General features: G+C 35.8%; 2 protein-coding genes across 2 annotated transcripts in view; one reads left to right on the top strand and one right to left on the bottom strand.

The window, feature by feature from the left end:
- LOC117324411 (UDP-GalNAc:beta-1,3-N-acetylgalactosaminyltransferase 2-like) overlaps positions 1-14,724 on the bottom strand; it is a 344,021-nt gene that overhangs the window by 188,202 nt on the left and 141,095 nt on the right. The window lies entirely within an intron of this gene.
- LOC117324412 (melatonin receptor type 1A-like) overlaps positions 6,771-14,724 on the top strand; it is a 35,773-nt gene continuing 27,819 nt past the window's right edge. The window contains 1 exon segment of the mRNA XM_033880257.1: positions 6,771-7,439. The gene's annotated coding sequence lies outside the window, so the exon portion shown is untranslated.

The following is a 14,724-nucleotide window of genomic DNA, read 5'->3' as shown; positions in this document are numbered from 1 at the left end:
AGTTACACATGTGCTTGGAATATCGCTTTTAATTCAATCAAATAAGATTAAAATCACCTGCTCTTTGTCTTTGTATCGCATACTTTCTGGATATATGCAGTTTTAAGATTACATCTGATAATAGCATACGAAATCACGTCGTGTTTGACACAACATTCATCGCTATAAACTCCAATAAACATGTGTCGAACTTATGTTGTCACTCGGACGCTTCCTTGTAAAACGTATATTGAAGTTAAGCGCTGTGATGATCTCGACCTCGACATGAGTTTACTAACAACAGACGATATTCCCGTACTTTAATCTGAATTATTTGAAATCGTGAACATAAAAAGAAAACGTGCATTGGTCGGTTCCTCGTCTGAAAATACATCCATATTAAACAATAGGCGTATGACAGACGAGGCCAAAACCTCTGGTCAGATTACATGTTTATCGTTCGGTTCACCTATGACCTCGTTTGTTTACCTTGCTCCCGAGATGTGATGAGAGTGCTCCTCGAGCTCGTGCGATCTAAATGTGCACGATGCAAGTATTAAATACTGTAATATTTATCTTAAAAGTATGACACAATAGAAGTTTTTGATTTAGAATAAAAAACACGCACAAGTAAAAATGTATCGTGTTAATCTCTGGCAGTAAAATATTTATCCCATGATGCAACACACACGAGTTTAGCGGGAAGTCTGATAGCCATGTTTGAATTCACCGGATGTTTATTTCCAGAAGAAAAGTATAAACAAACACGACGATAGCCTAAAAACGAAGTTTGTTTCCCGTCTTACTGAAGAAGATCGACTTACTTCAAGTTACCGACGAATGAATATCAGCTTTCTCGTTGTTTTTGACGACCGATGCATATTTTTACCGACAAACATCGTTACGAGACAGGTTAAGTTTTAATTATATAATCTTCTTCACGTTCTGACATCGTTTCACATTATACGACGATGAATTTGATATAGATCTATTCATATCAATAATACCTAATTATTTATTTTTCAGGGTTTTGATGATTAATTTATCACAGATTACACGGCCGAAGGAAACGCAGTACCGATCCATGTGTTACAATCGTAAGTTTTCAATTTTATTTATTCATTATTAACGATCTTTGGCCCGACTTAAATTGCATTTTTTCCCCACTCACACAACCCTTGTTATGATTATGACGTACATACGTATTCACAAACAATGGTGAGGAAAATTTGTGTTTTGGATAACGAAACCTTTCGTGAAAGATCTTTACCTCCACATTCTTTTGAGGATCGATGTTTGCAGATTATTGCATCAAATTGAAACGATTAAATGAAATAGGTGAATTAAGATGAATTATAAGTAAGTAACATTGTTTTATGTATAGTATATTGCAGTTTCACATTGATATGAACTGATGGAGAATTCGGGAGTAGCTTGATTTAATTAATAATTAAGTCATCCTGGCAAGTTTTATTTTGTAGCTTTGTGTGGCTGGCTTAAATTTTCTTGATAAAAAGGCTTCCAAAGCAAACATAATGAAAATGATAGCAAAGTGATCATGAAAAGTACATAAGTTAAATACATACATTATCTTCAAAAACTTGACAATTATTCTAATTTTGAAATAAAAGAATATTCTAAAAGTCTTTCTTTCTTCCAACAGAGACTGAGTCTTCATGCAGTACATTCTGGAATGAGGAACACCGCATATGCATTGTGGTCCAAATTGATGGCATTGACTTAACACAAAGCAGAAAGGAATGAAGAGAAATTAAGAAGTTTATGTTTCACATTAATTAAGATTATTCGAGATATGCTATCTGTCGATGTATACAACGTTTCCTTTCATAATAAAAGTGTAAACATTAATATATATACAAAAAAAAATCATGTATATAATCTAAAAATCCTTGTTAGTTATTTGTTGTACTAGCAAAAAATATAATATAGTCGTCTCAAGCTTGGTTGTATTGAAATCCCCGGGGACAGTGACAGAGATATATCACTACAGTACGTGCTACATCAAACAACACACCATTGTTCAAATTGTCAATCAACATTTCATTTAGTCAGTATTTAGAATTGATTCCAAAATTATGATAATCTTTTCACAGTTTATTAGAAATAATGTTAAATTCGATAGAAGAAGTCTTCGACTGTTGCTTGTTTTTGTTTATTTTAAGTTCACGGACACACATGAAAACAGTTTCCAGTACATTTGGGCTACTTCGAGGAAACTACGTATACTGTCTGAAATCAGTCTTGTGCGTCGGTGACAAAATGTATACATATCCTACTTTAACTCTGCTGGAAAATATTATTTTGTACTATTTTAGAAAAAAAAAACCCAGAATTATAAATACATACTGTAGTATGTTCTGACATTGAACTTGTATATCTTGCTGACTATTTTTGTTGAAACAAACCACTTCTAGCTAGGATGAATTGATATTAGTTGTATTTGAAAATTGTACTAGAAAAAGATAGCTGTGTTGTGTATGTGATGGAAGTTTTGAGAAAAAGAATATAAGAGGCAAATAAAATAAGTACCATGGGTAAATTAGAATTAAAATTTGTTTTGTCACATTCTCATTTCATTGATAAGTTTTAAATGTTTGAACTAGAAAAAACAGCCTGTATGAAAAGTTTTATACCATGTTAATTACCAAATAAAATGTAATACAAAAGTATTCTTCAAGTTTTTATTATTGCATGATTTTCATTGATTTTGTAAACCATGCTGCCATGAAGCATGATTGAAGCATGATCCCAGCATAATTTGCATAATTGAAACATGCTGGGATCATGCTGCAGACCATGCTGGGATCATGCTGCAAACCATGCTGGCATCATGCTGCAGACCATGCTGGGATCATGCTGCAGACCATGCTGGGATCATGCTGCAAACCATGCTAGCATCATGCTGCAGACCATGCTGGCATCATGCTGCAGACCATGCTGGGATCATGCTTCACAGACCATGCTGGGATCATGCTGCGGCCATGCTTCCTTAAAGCATAAATGCAGCATGATCCCAGCATAATTTGCATAATTGAAACATGCTGCAATCATGCTTTAACTAGTAAGAATATATAGTGAGGTAAATTAGGCACCATGCTGCAGTCATGCTTCATTCATGCTGCAATTCCATGCTGCATTCATACTGCATCTATGCTGTGATCATGCTGCAAATTCATAAGGGGGGCTACCCTCTCTACCGAGCTTAGTGATGTACCAGGTGAGCTACCCTCTCTACCGAGCTTAGTGATGTACCAGGTGAGCTACCCTCTCTACCGAGCTTAGTGATGTACCAGGTGAGCTACCCTCTCTACCGAGCTTAGTGATGTACCAGGTGAGCTACCCTCTCTACCGAGCTTAGTGATGTACCAGGTGAGCTACCCTCTCTACCGAGCTTACTAATGTACCAGGTGAGCTACCCTCTCTACCGAGCTTACTAATGTACCAGGTGAGCTACCCTCTCTACCGAGCTTACTAATGTACCAGGTGAGCTACCCTCTCTACCGAGCTTAGTGATGTACCAGGTGGGCTACCCTCTCTACCGAGCTCAGTGATGTACCAGGTGGGCTACCCTCTCTACCGAGAATAGTGATGTACCAGGTGGGCTACCCTCTCTACCGAGCTTAAGTGATGTACAGGTGAGCTACCCTCTCTACTGAGCTTAGTGATGTACCAGGTGGGCTACCCTCTCTACCGAGCTTAGTGATGTACCAGGTGAGCTACCCTCTCTACCGAGCTTAAGTGATGTACAGGTGAGCTACCCTCTCTACCGAGCTTAGTGATGTACCAGGTGAGCTACCCTCTCTACCAAGCTTAGTGATGTACCAGGTGAGCTACCCTCTCTACTGAGCTTAGTGATGTACCAGGTGGACTACCCTCTCTACCAAGCTCAGTGATGTACTCATGAAGACTTTATGATTAAATCATTTTTACTAGAGATGACAGAAACATATATAAATGCCTATATTGATCACCTTTTGATATTGTCATTTTTTTTCTTAAGAAAAAAAATGTTGACTTATACATGTTGAATATCAGATGTGCCGCCACTATAGACAGGTGACCACAAATCAAGTGACCTCAATAGACAGGTGACTACTATACACACGAGACCACTTAAACAGGTGACCTTTACAGGCATGTGACTAGTATAGACAAGTGGCCTCTATAAACAGGTAGCTACTATAGACAGGTGATCACTACAAACAGGTGGCCACTTAAAACATGTCACCCTTATAGATAAGGGGCCAATATAGACAGGTGACCAGTTGACACTATAGAAGGTGACTACTACACACAGGTGGCCACTAGACAGATGGCCACCACTATAGGCAGGTGATCACTCCAGACAGGTAGCAGACCACTGTAGACAGGTGATCACTACAGACAGGTAACAGACCACTATAGACAGGTGATCACTACAGACAGGTAACAGACCACTATAGACAGGTGATCACTCCAGACAGGTAACAGACCACTATAGACAGGTGATCACTACAGACAGGTAACAGACCACTATGGACAGGTGATCACTACAGACAGGTAACAGACCACTATAGACAGGTGATCACTACAGACAGGTAACAGACCACTATAGACAGGTGATCATTACAGACAGGTAACATACCACTATAGACAGGTGATCACTCCAGAGAGGTAACATACCACTATAGACAGGTGATCACTACAGACAGGTAACAGACCACTATAGACAGGTGACCACTAGAGACAGGTGATCACTCCAGACAGGTAACATACCACTACAGACAGATGACCACTATAGACAGGTGATCACTACAAACAGGTAACAGACCACTACAGACAGATGACCACTATAGACAGGTGATCACTACAGACAGGTAACAGATCACTATAGACAGGTGATCACTCCAGTCAGGTAAAAGACCACTATAGACAGGTGATCACAATCTATTTTCAAAAGACCATAATACCAGCTTCAAGAGCACTCACAGATGATAGGAAAATCATTAGATATGTGTTGATTGAAATCCTTTCAGGATTTTAAATGGTAAAATTGAAAATGACTATTATTTGGTACTCTTTTTGACAAGGTGATGTATGCTTCATGACAAGTAATAATGATAAATATTTAAAACTTTGTCATGTTTATAAATCACACAAAAAAAGTTGTTAACCATTCAATTCGTTCCTGTCTAAAAAGTTCATAACATATCATCTGTATTCAGTAATTTCAACTTCTTGATACCTCACCTCATGCAGGGATTTACAAGAATACGAATGGTATATCATCTGTAAAGTGTCAGAAAGTGTCAACAATATAATAGGTGTTTCCTAAAAATAATATATTATTGATCATAAACTATATACATTTTGCATGACAGGAAATGATCCCCCGGTATGTTTGTATCGCTGTCATTAGATATTTTTTCCCCTGTGTGCGTGTGTCACTGCATGCTCCCGAATCAAATGGCATAGATCTTATTATTACTTACATTCACGGAAAAAAAAACTATCGCAAAGGATGATTGATAATGGCAATGCTTTCTGAGACATACATTTCTGAATTCCTTCCTATTTAATTCAGATCTGCAAGTCTCAGACTAATTAAGCAATACATGTGTTCATTCTTCTCCAAACAATGGCATCCACCGTTGAATGATCTTTATTGGTTCTATTGATCTTAATTGGTTTTATTAAGACTGATCTTTTCTCTACTGTCCCTTCTTTCATCTTAATAATCTGATCATAATGAAGACTTCATATGAATTAGGAAGATCTTAGGAGAACTTCTTGAGAAATAAAAATAACAAACCTAAACAGTCAAAATCCAAGATGGCCACCTGTCAGCCATTCTGTTTTCCTCAATTAGACTCAAAATTGACCAAGGCAATCATACATGTGAAGTTTGAGAAATATCCCTCCAGTCATTTTAAAGAAAAAGTGATAACAATTTTCAACTGTCAAAATCGAAGATGGCGGCCTGTTAGCCATTTAGTTTTCCTGAACAGAATCAAAACTGAATTGGCACAACAAAGCACCAAGAGGAACCTTCACGTAAATTTTGAGAATTATCACATCGGTACTTTTCATGAAATAGTGATAACAAACTTCAATAATCAAAGGCTAAAACCAATTAAGAAAAAGAACTTGGTGAACAATTAACAAGGCTAAATTGTAACGGTATATTTGTACGGTATATACATGTATATAATCACCAACAAAGACACTGAAGACAAACCCATACCTTTTGAATGAATGACAAATTAATGAATAACATGACAATGAATGAATACATACATTTATATCGTGAACTTTTAGGACCTAGAATATTCCTGATGTAATATTTTTTTAATTTGGTTGATTTTATTTTTTAACAGCTTTATTTACCTATAGATATATATGTAATGCAATAAAAAGTTGAAATGTTCAACGAGAAACTTAATTGAAAGTAGTTTTATTTCAGGAAAATTTGTAAAAGAAATTAAATCTTGCTTGGCTAGAATCTGTCATAGATCTCTAGGTGTTAATCTAAATGGACTGTGTTATACATATCTAAATTCCTAAAGGATCAACTTTATAGTTCAGAGATATTTGTTAAAGCCTAGAAAGCTTGTTATTTGTCTGTAGGTTGTGTCCGTGTTAAACGTTTCATAAAGGCTGAAATCATTTGTGTTGCTCTTCCACCACTGTGTCAAACAATGCGTGAAGAACAGCAAAAGCAGCCAGCTCTAGAGTGGTACTACAAGGTTCTACCCCACACACACCGCAGCTTAACCAATGGTTGTCAAGGAAGCAGAATGATCACCAATGACAGCGGAGTATCACAGTCCCCTAGTAACACTGAGACATGCAGTCATCAGTATGACAGGGTGCCATGTTGAGCAGGAATACCAGTATCTGCTTGGAGTTGTGTCTACGGAAGCCTGGATGATGTAGAACTGGCAGTGTGGATTAAAGGGCTGGTCAGGATAGCGAAGCTCACATATAACCCACACTGCTGCCAGACTTATTGGTTTTCCCTCTAAATGCTATCACTTCCAGTGCAACTTTGGCCAGATGAGTAAGTTACAGAACTGTTTAGTGTCTGGACATTCATTCTTAAAAACGGTTTTTCTATCTTTATCAAATCATTGTCAACCCTATCAAAACAAAATTGAAAATACAAGATCAAATTAACTTTTTTAATTTTTCTAAACCAGGAAGTTATGTTCCATTTAAATGTGAGTAAAAATTTGGTTTCCGTAAATTGTTCAGAAACAACACCAAGCTAACAACCCTAATATTAAAGACAATCTTATCACATATGAGTGAGAGACTGAATTCCTTAAAACAGAATCTGAGGCTCAGCAAGTGGGTCAACAAAGGATTAACATGGTCATTTTAATGATATTCATGTAAACTTATGGAAGTGATTGGATACTGGATGACTAGGAGAGTCCGAGGATGTTCTTCATGTGAAAGTAAGTAAATTCAAACTGCTGTAGAACAGGTGGTTTCCAAGCATTAGAAAATAACAGTAAGATTCAATTATCAATAACGAGACTGAATCTGAAAATCTATTTCAATAATTCTGTTATGATATAATTTATCAATTACTGAAATCTTCACGAAGAGCTATATCAAATAATCTCTGAATGTGTGATGAAAATATTTTTTCGGATGTAATTATGCAACCATATTTTTTGAGCGAGACCACAAAGCAGGCTCACAGAGAGCTCTATTAGAGACTAAGCAATCTAACATTAGAGTACCGAGCAACTTAAATCAAATCGCTGCATGCATTACAATTCAATTGATGGAAGCTGTCAATTTGTGAAAACTTGTTTGAATTCCTTTTACATTTGAGAATACAGAAATCTTCTTTTAGCGTATACTGTTCCCTGATCTCCTCTATCAAACCCCATAGTCATAGCGCTTATTTCACAACCTGTGTTGACATCTTGGAACAGAATGTTAATTAAGCACAACAAAATTATATCTGTGTGAAATATCATTAACCAATGTGAGCTGTTCACAAGAAATATAACTGGTATGAAAATCCTGAAATCTTGTACTCTACAAAATTATATTTTTTGATAGTAGACTATGATATTGATTTTCGATATACCACTTTTTTTGGCATTTAATGAAAAGGAGTTTCGTTTAAACTAATAGTACAGCATTTCAACATCAGACCAATCTTTATTTTAGAACATAATGGATTAATTTTCTTTCTAAAGAATCCCCAAAATTTAGTCAAAAATAAATCTAAACAGACAAGACTTTCTGCCTGTTCTGAGATATTAAAATCATCTAAGTTTGAGATCAAATATGAAAAACAAGCTAGATTAGTATTGTCAACATCTCAGAATGGTCAGAAGGAGCTTTGAAAGCAATATTTTGTGAGAAGGGTATACATGTATATATATTTTGGACACCGATTTGTGATTATTTTAAGGATTTTGGCGACAAATTGGTGATTATTTTTAGGTCTTTGGTAGAAAATTGGTGATTATTTTTAGGATTTTGGTAACAAATAGGTGATTTTTTTTTAAGGATTTTTATGACCGATTGGTGATTATTTTAATACATTAGTGACCAATTGGTGATTATTTTAAGGATTTTGGTGACCAATGAGTGATTATTTTTAGGATTTTGGTAACAAATAAGTGATTTTTTTTTAAGGATTTTGGTGACCAATTGGTGATTATATTAAGGATTTTTATGACCAATTGGTGATTAGTTTTAGGATTTTGGTGACCAATATGGTGATTATTTTAAGGATTTTGGTAACAAATTGGTGATTTTTTAAAGGATCTTTAAGGGCAATTGGTGATTAGTTTTAGGATTTTTGTGACCGATTGGTGATTGCTTATTTTAAACATTGGTGACCAATGAGTGATTATTTTCAGGAGTTGGGCGGCAAATTGGTGATTATTTTTAGGATTTTGGCGACCAATTGGTGATTATTTTTTGGATTTTAGCGGCAAATTGGAGATTATTTTTAGGATTTTGGTGGCAAATTGGTGAATAATTTTAGGATTTTGGCGACCAATTGTTGATTATTTTAGGATCCAGTCGACATGTGTCCATAACTGATTATGTAAACATTGATACTGTTGATGACATCATTGAATGTGTGAACTCTAGCTGTTTCACATCTGATTATTTTTTTCACAAATAAATATTTGCTGATGAACAGCACTGAATGGTAAAAATTATGACAAGATTGAAGACGGAAATGCTTGTTCTTAAGCATATAACGAAAAAGTTTGTATGGTTCCCTATGAGTTCGTAATGTACAGTTTTTACTGTATTGGCTCTAAGTAATAGGGTTTGTATGGTAGCATATTTCTGCCATCGATTTGCCGACTTACAACTTAAAGATGTCGACATATTTCTGAGAAGATGTCAACATCATAAACAAATATGGCAACATAATTTTAAAAATATGTTGACTTAGTAGCTGAACTGCCGAGCTAATAATGCCGAGATAATAACACCGTGATAATTATCTAGGAAGTCGGAAACATGGCTTTATATCGTACGGTGGCATATTTCTGCCATCGACTTCGTAGATAATTATCACGACAATATTGTCATGGTAAGTAAACTATTAAGTCGACATATTTTTTCTGTTTATGTTGGCATATTGTTTTATGATGTCGACTTCTCAGAAATATGTCGACATATTTAAGACGTAAGACAGCAACTCAATGGAAGAAATATGCCACCATAGGTTTGGCATATCAGTCACTTATGAACACTTTCTAAATTACCAATATACATTTAATTAAAAACATACAATATCAAAGATTGCAACTTGCCTTTAATCGGAGGCATGATTGTCCAGTGGTGTCTGGACGCATGTTGAGGGGTGAAAAAAGGCTCGCTCGAGTGACGGCAAGGGCGATGTATCCTTGAACAATTAAGATACTTTACTCCATTATGTTCTAGTTGAGTCACCTATAATAAGTATGTGGTAGCTATAGGGCTGTACAAGAAATGTGGTGTGTAAGCTGTTAAAACAGAAATGTCTTGTGTAAGCTGTTAAAACAGAAATGTCGTGTGTAAGCTGTTAAAACAGAAATGTCTTGTGTAAGCTGTTAGAACAGAAATGTCGTGTGTAAGCTGTTAGAACAGAAATGTCGTGTGTAAGCTGTTAAAACAGAAATGTCGTGTGTAAGCTGTTAGAACAGAAATGTCGTGTGTAAGCTGTTAGAACAGAAATGTTGTGTGTAAGCTGTTAAAACAGAAATGTTGTGTATAAGCTGTTAAAACAGAAATGTTGTGTGTAAGCTGTTAAAACAGAAATGTCGTGTGTAAGCTGTTAGAACTGAAATGTCGTGTGTAAGCTGTTAAAACAGAAATGTCGTGTGTAAGCTGTTAAAACAAATGTCGTGTGTAAGCTGTTAGAACAAAAATGTCGTGTGTAAGCTTTTAAAACAGAAATGTTGTGTGTAAGCTGTTAAAACAGAAATGTTGTGTATAAGCTGTTAAAACAGAAATGTTGTGTGTAAGCTGTTAAAACAGAAATGTCGTGTGTAAGCTGTTAGAACTGAAATGTCGTGTGTAAGCTGTTAAAACAGAAATGTCGTGTGTAAGCTGTTAAAACAAATGTCGTGTGTAAGCTGTTAGAACAAAAATGTCGTGTGTAAGCTTTTAAAACAGAAATGTTGTGTGTAAGCTGTTAAAACAGAAATGTTGTGTATAAGCTGTTAAAACAGAAATGTTGTGTGTAAGCTGTTAAAACAGAAATGTCGTGTGTAAGCTGTTAGAACAGAAATGTCTTGTGTAAGCTGTTAAAACAGAAATGTTCTGTGTAAGCTGTTAAAACAGAAATGTCGTGTGTAAGCTGTTAAAACAGAAATGTCGTGTGTAAGCTGTTAGAACAGAATGTCGTGTGTAAGCTGTTAAAACAGAAATGTCGTGTATAAGCTGTTAGAACAGAAATGTCGTGTGTAAGCTGTTAGAACAGAAATGTCGTGTGTAAGCTGTTAGAACAGAAATGTCGTGTGTAAGCTGTCAAAACAGAAATGTCGTGTGTAAGCTGTTAAAACAGAAATGTCGTGTGTAAGCTATTAGAACAGAAATGTCGTGTGTAAGCTGTTAAAACAGAAATGTCGTGTGTAAGCTGTTAGAACAGAAATGTTGTGTGTAAGCTGTTAGAACAGAAATGTCGTGTGTAAGCTGTTAGAACAGAAATGTCGTGTGTAAGCTGTCAAAACAGAAATGTCGTGTGTAAGCTGTTAAAACAGAAATGTCGTGTGTAAGCTATTAGAACAGAAATGTCTTGTGTAAGCTGTTAGAACAGAAATCGTGTGTAAGCTGTTAGAACAGAAATGTCGTGTGTAAGCTGTTAGAACAGAAATGTCGTGTGTAAGCTGTTAGAACAGAAATGTCGTGTGTAAGCTGTTAGAACAGAAATGTCGTGTGTAAGCTGTTAAAACAGAAATGTCGTGTGTAAGCTGTTAGAACAGAAATGTCGTGTGTAAGCTGTTAGAACAGAAATGTCGTGTGTAAGCTGTTAGAACAGAAATGTCGTGTGTAAGCTGTTAAAACAGAAATGTCGTGTGTAAGCTGTTAGAACAGAAATGTCGTGTGTAAGCTGTTAGAACAGAAATGTCGTGTGTAAGCTGTTAGAACAGATATGTCGTGTGTAAGCTGTTAAAACAGAAATGTCGTGTGTAAGCTGTTAGAACAGAAATGTCATGTGTAAGCTGTTAGAAATGGCAGCTCCAGCTGCTTCCCAGGGTTTGGTTGTTTGTTGGGTTTATCACCCTGTGAACAGCCATGGTAATTTAGTGGCAGGGTCTTCTTGTAGACTACCTCAATGAACAACCATCTGGGAGGTCTTCCAAAGCAATTACGATTAAGTGTCTTGTCCAAGGACACAACTACGACAGCACAGACCAGCCCGTTTCTCAGCTTCCTGAGAAAACAAACATGGGTAAGGGTGAACCATGCACCCAGGGAGTTGAGAAAGACATTGGTTGGTTGCTAAGGCCCAGGGAGTTGAGAAAGACATTGGTTGGTTGCTAAGGCCCAATAACTAAAGATAACAATCTGTGAACCACTTAGACACAGGTACATGTTGCTGTGATATATCAGTATATAAAACTTCAAATTATTATTATTATCAATTCACCTCAATATTTCAGATATCCCAATGACAAAGACAATGGGCCGATTTGTATTTGCAGGCCAACTGGATTGTCTGTTTTTATTTTTAATTTCCTAGGCAAAGAGCTTTACAGATCGGGGGGTATTATATACAGAACCGTTCCATTCTTATGGTCCAACCGATAAACGAAAACGACCCATGCCAATGATTGCTTTAAGTGAAGTGGCTGCCATTTTGACTACTTGATCACATGATTAATGTGTTAAAACAAACACCAGAGGAAATTATAAAATACAGGAAATGGAACTATCATGCTAGGAGGCAGTGTTCACGTTGATAATACAGGATAGTTTGTCTTCCTAGTCAGCAGTATTATGGGATGAATTTGAATCAAGCATCCTGTATTATTTGTGCAGTGATGACCTTTTTCATATCATTTTATTAACTTTTTTTTTAATGGGAAATGGAACAGACTAGAAAATATCTGTGAGACGTAAATGCCACTTGCCACCACTAAACACAGTTTGATGAGGATCGCATCAACAGTTCCTGAGATTATAGTTTACATTGCAGTGGGATGGGATGGGATGCAACGGACATGGGTAACACGATAAGCCCCCTATTTCATGGCGGGGCATAAAAACTCCAAAAATACACAACTTTTATTCATTATAGATCTATATTTCATTTCAACATATTTTATTGTATAACATTTATACAAATGGGTTAGGCAGCAGGCTAGGCCTATTTAAGTCTTCCCCAATATAAACGGAACAATAGTAGAATTATACTATAACAATTGAAAGTGAAGAAGTATAAGAAACATGTATATGAATTAAGTCAATGGAGATGAGATATCTATGGAGATGAAACATCTTTTATGAATATATTGATTTTTATGGTCAAAGGGAGGTAATAATAATAAGAACTAACAGTTAGTGGAAAAGGGAGGTAATAAGGTTCTAGTATATCCTTTGTCAAATTATGATAATGTTTCAGAGTTATAAAAAGTTTTTGTTCTCAGTTAATAGCTATTATAGATCTATATTTGGCCTCTCCAACAATAACTTGTTTAATAGCTGCAGTGAGCTGTCTTTGGTATTGACAATGCACAATTATCACAGAACTTTGTGAAATACTTAAAAGATATCCAAAATCAAAACATTCTAAAAGAGCTTTCAGACAAACTATCAGCATTCTACACTGTTGATGAGTGCAGGATAAACTTGGAAAGAAAATCGGAACCAAATTTTGCTTGTGACTGATGGACAAAGGGTTACACTTGAAGTCTCCAAACAGACTTCTATTTAAGCAGCTAAAAACCCTGCAAATAGATCTGATTAAACGCCTTCTAGAAAATAAAAGTGTAATAAACACTTTTTAAAGTAGATTATGGCGATGATTGGGCCGTAAATTCACGGAGAGTTTTTTATAATGGAATTGGCAATTATATAGTAGGATATACAATGTTGCGTGTCTCACTCGCTCTAGATCACTGTTTATTTGTACGACTTCTTCTGTATGTATTGAATGTCAGAATTACATTGACAAACATCGACAGCAAGAAGAATCCAGATAAGGCTAGTTTTTATCTATATCGTATCATTTCCTGTGCATAACCATAATTTTTTATCAACGTACAATTTGTACAGTCACCATAATTGCCATTTGTCACTCTCCAAACCTTCTTTATGTACAGTGACACCAAAAATAAGCCAACAAACCCATAATGACAAATTGAAAGAGATTTGTTCTGTCACGAAACCTCTTGTGGTAGTATAATTGTATAAGTGTTCTACTACCAGTGCAGATCCTCCTGGCAACAACGCTAAAACTCTGTAATTGCGAGCTGATTGAGTTACTTTGAGCAGGGTCTGGTATGATAACGATAGTCCTAAAGGCAGGAAACCTCACAACAACCATACAGGTGTCTTCAGTGTTCTGATAGACCATTCAACCATCCACAAAATTTTACTTCTTTTTATTTCTTTGATTAATTATCAGAAATACATCACCGTAAATATAAAATAATGATGGTTATGAATTGGTGGTCTTTTCACCACTGCCATTACATGGTAATTTGAAGCATGATATTCTCCCTTTCTAAAAGGATACAGGGAAATTTGAAAACAGACATGTTAATTCTCACATTCCACTTAGTTGGGGCTTCTATTATTCCAACTAATAAATAAGACAATAGAAATTGGCACATTCCAAATGGACATTTTGAAGTTGAAACAGAACTTGTCACTAAATTAGACATTGTCATGTAGACTTAATTTTCTCTCAAAAAAGAGCTTTACTTCCTGTCTACATAAGGTCTGTGATAACTTTTCTTCCTGTCTACATAAGGTCTGTGATAACTTTACTTCCTGTCTACATAAGGTCTGTGATAATGTTACTTCCTGTATATATAAGGTATGTGGTCTGTGATAACTTTTCTTCCTGTCTACATAAGGTCTGTGATAACTTTACTTCCTGTCTACATAAGGTCTGTGTTAACTTTACTTCCTGTCTACATAATGTCAGTGATAATGTTACTTCCTGTCTACATAAGGTCTTTGATAACTTTACTTCCTGTCTACATAAGGTCAGTGATAACTTTACTTCCTGTCTATATAAGATCTGTGATAATGTTACTT

This window comes from Pecten maximus, chromosome 3 (genome assembly GCF_902652985.1).
Source record: "Pecten maximus chromosome 3, xPecMax1.1, whole genome shotgun sequence".
NCBI classification, from domain to species: domain Eukaryota; kingdom Metazoa; phylum Mollusca; class Bivalvia; order Pectinida; family Pectinidae; genus Pecten; species Pecten maximus.
The sequence above is the reverse complement of the archived record's forward strand: the minus strand, read 5'-3'. Positions and strand labels throughout refer to the sequence as shown.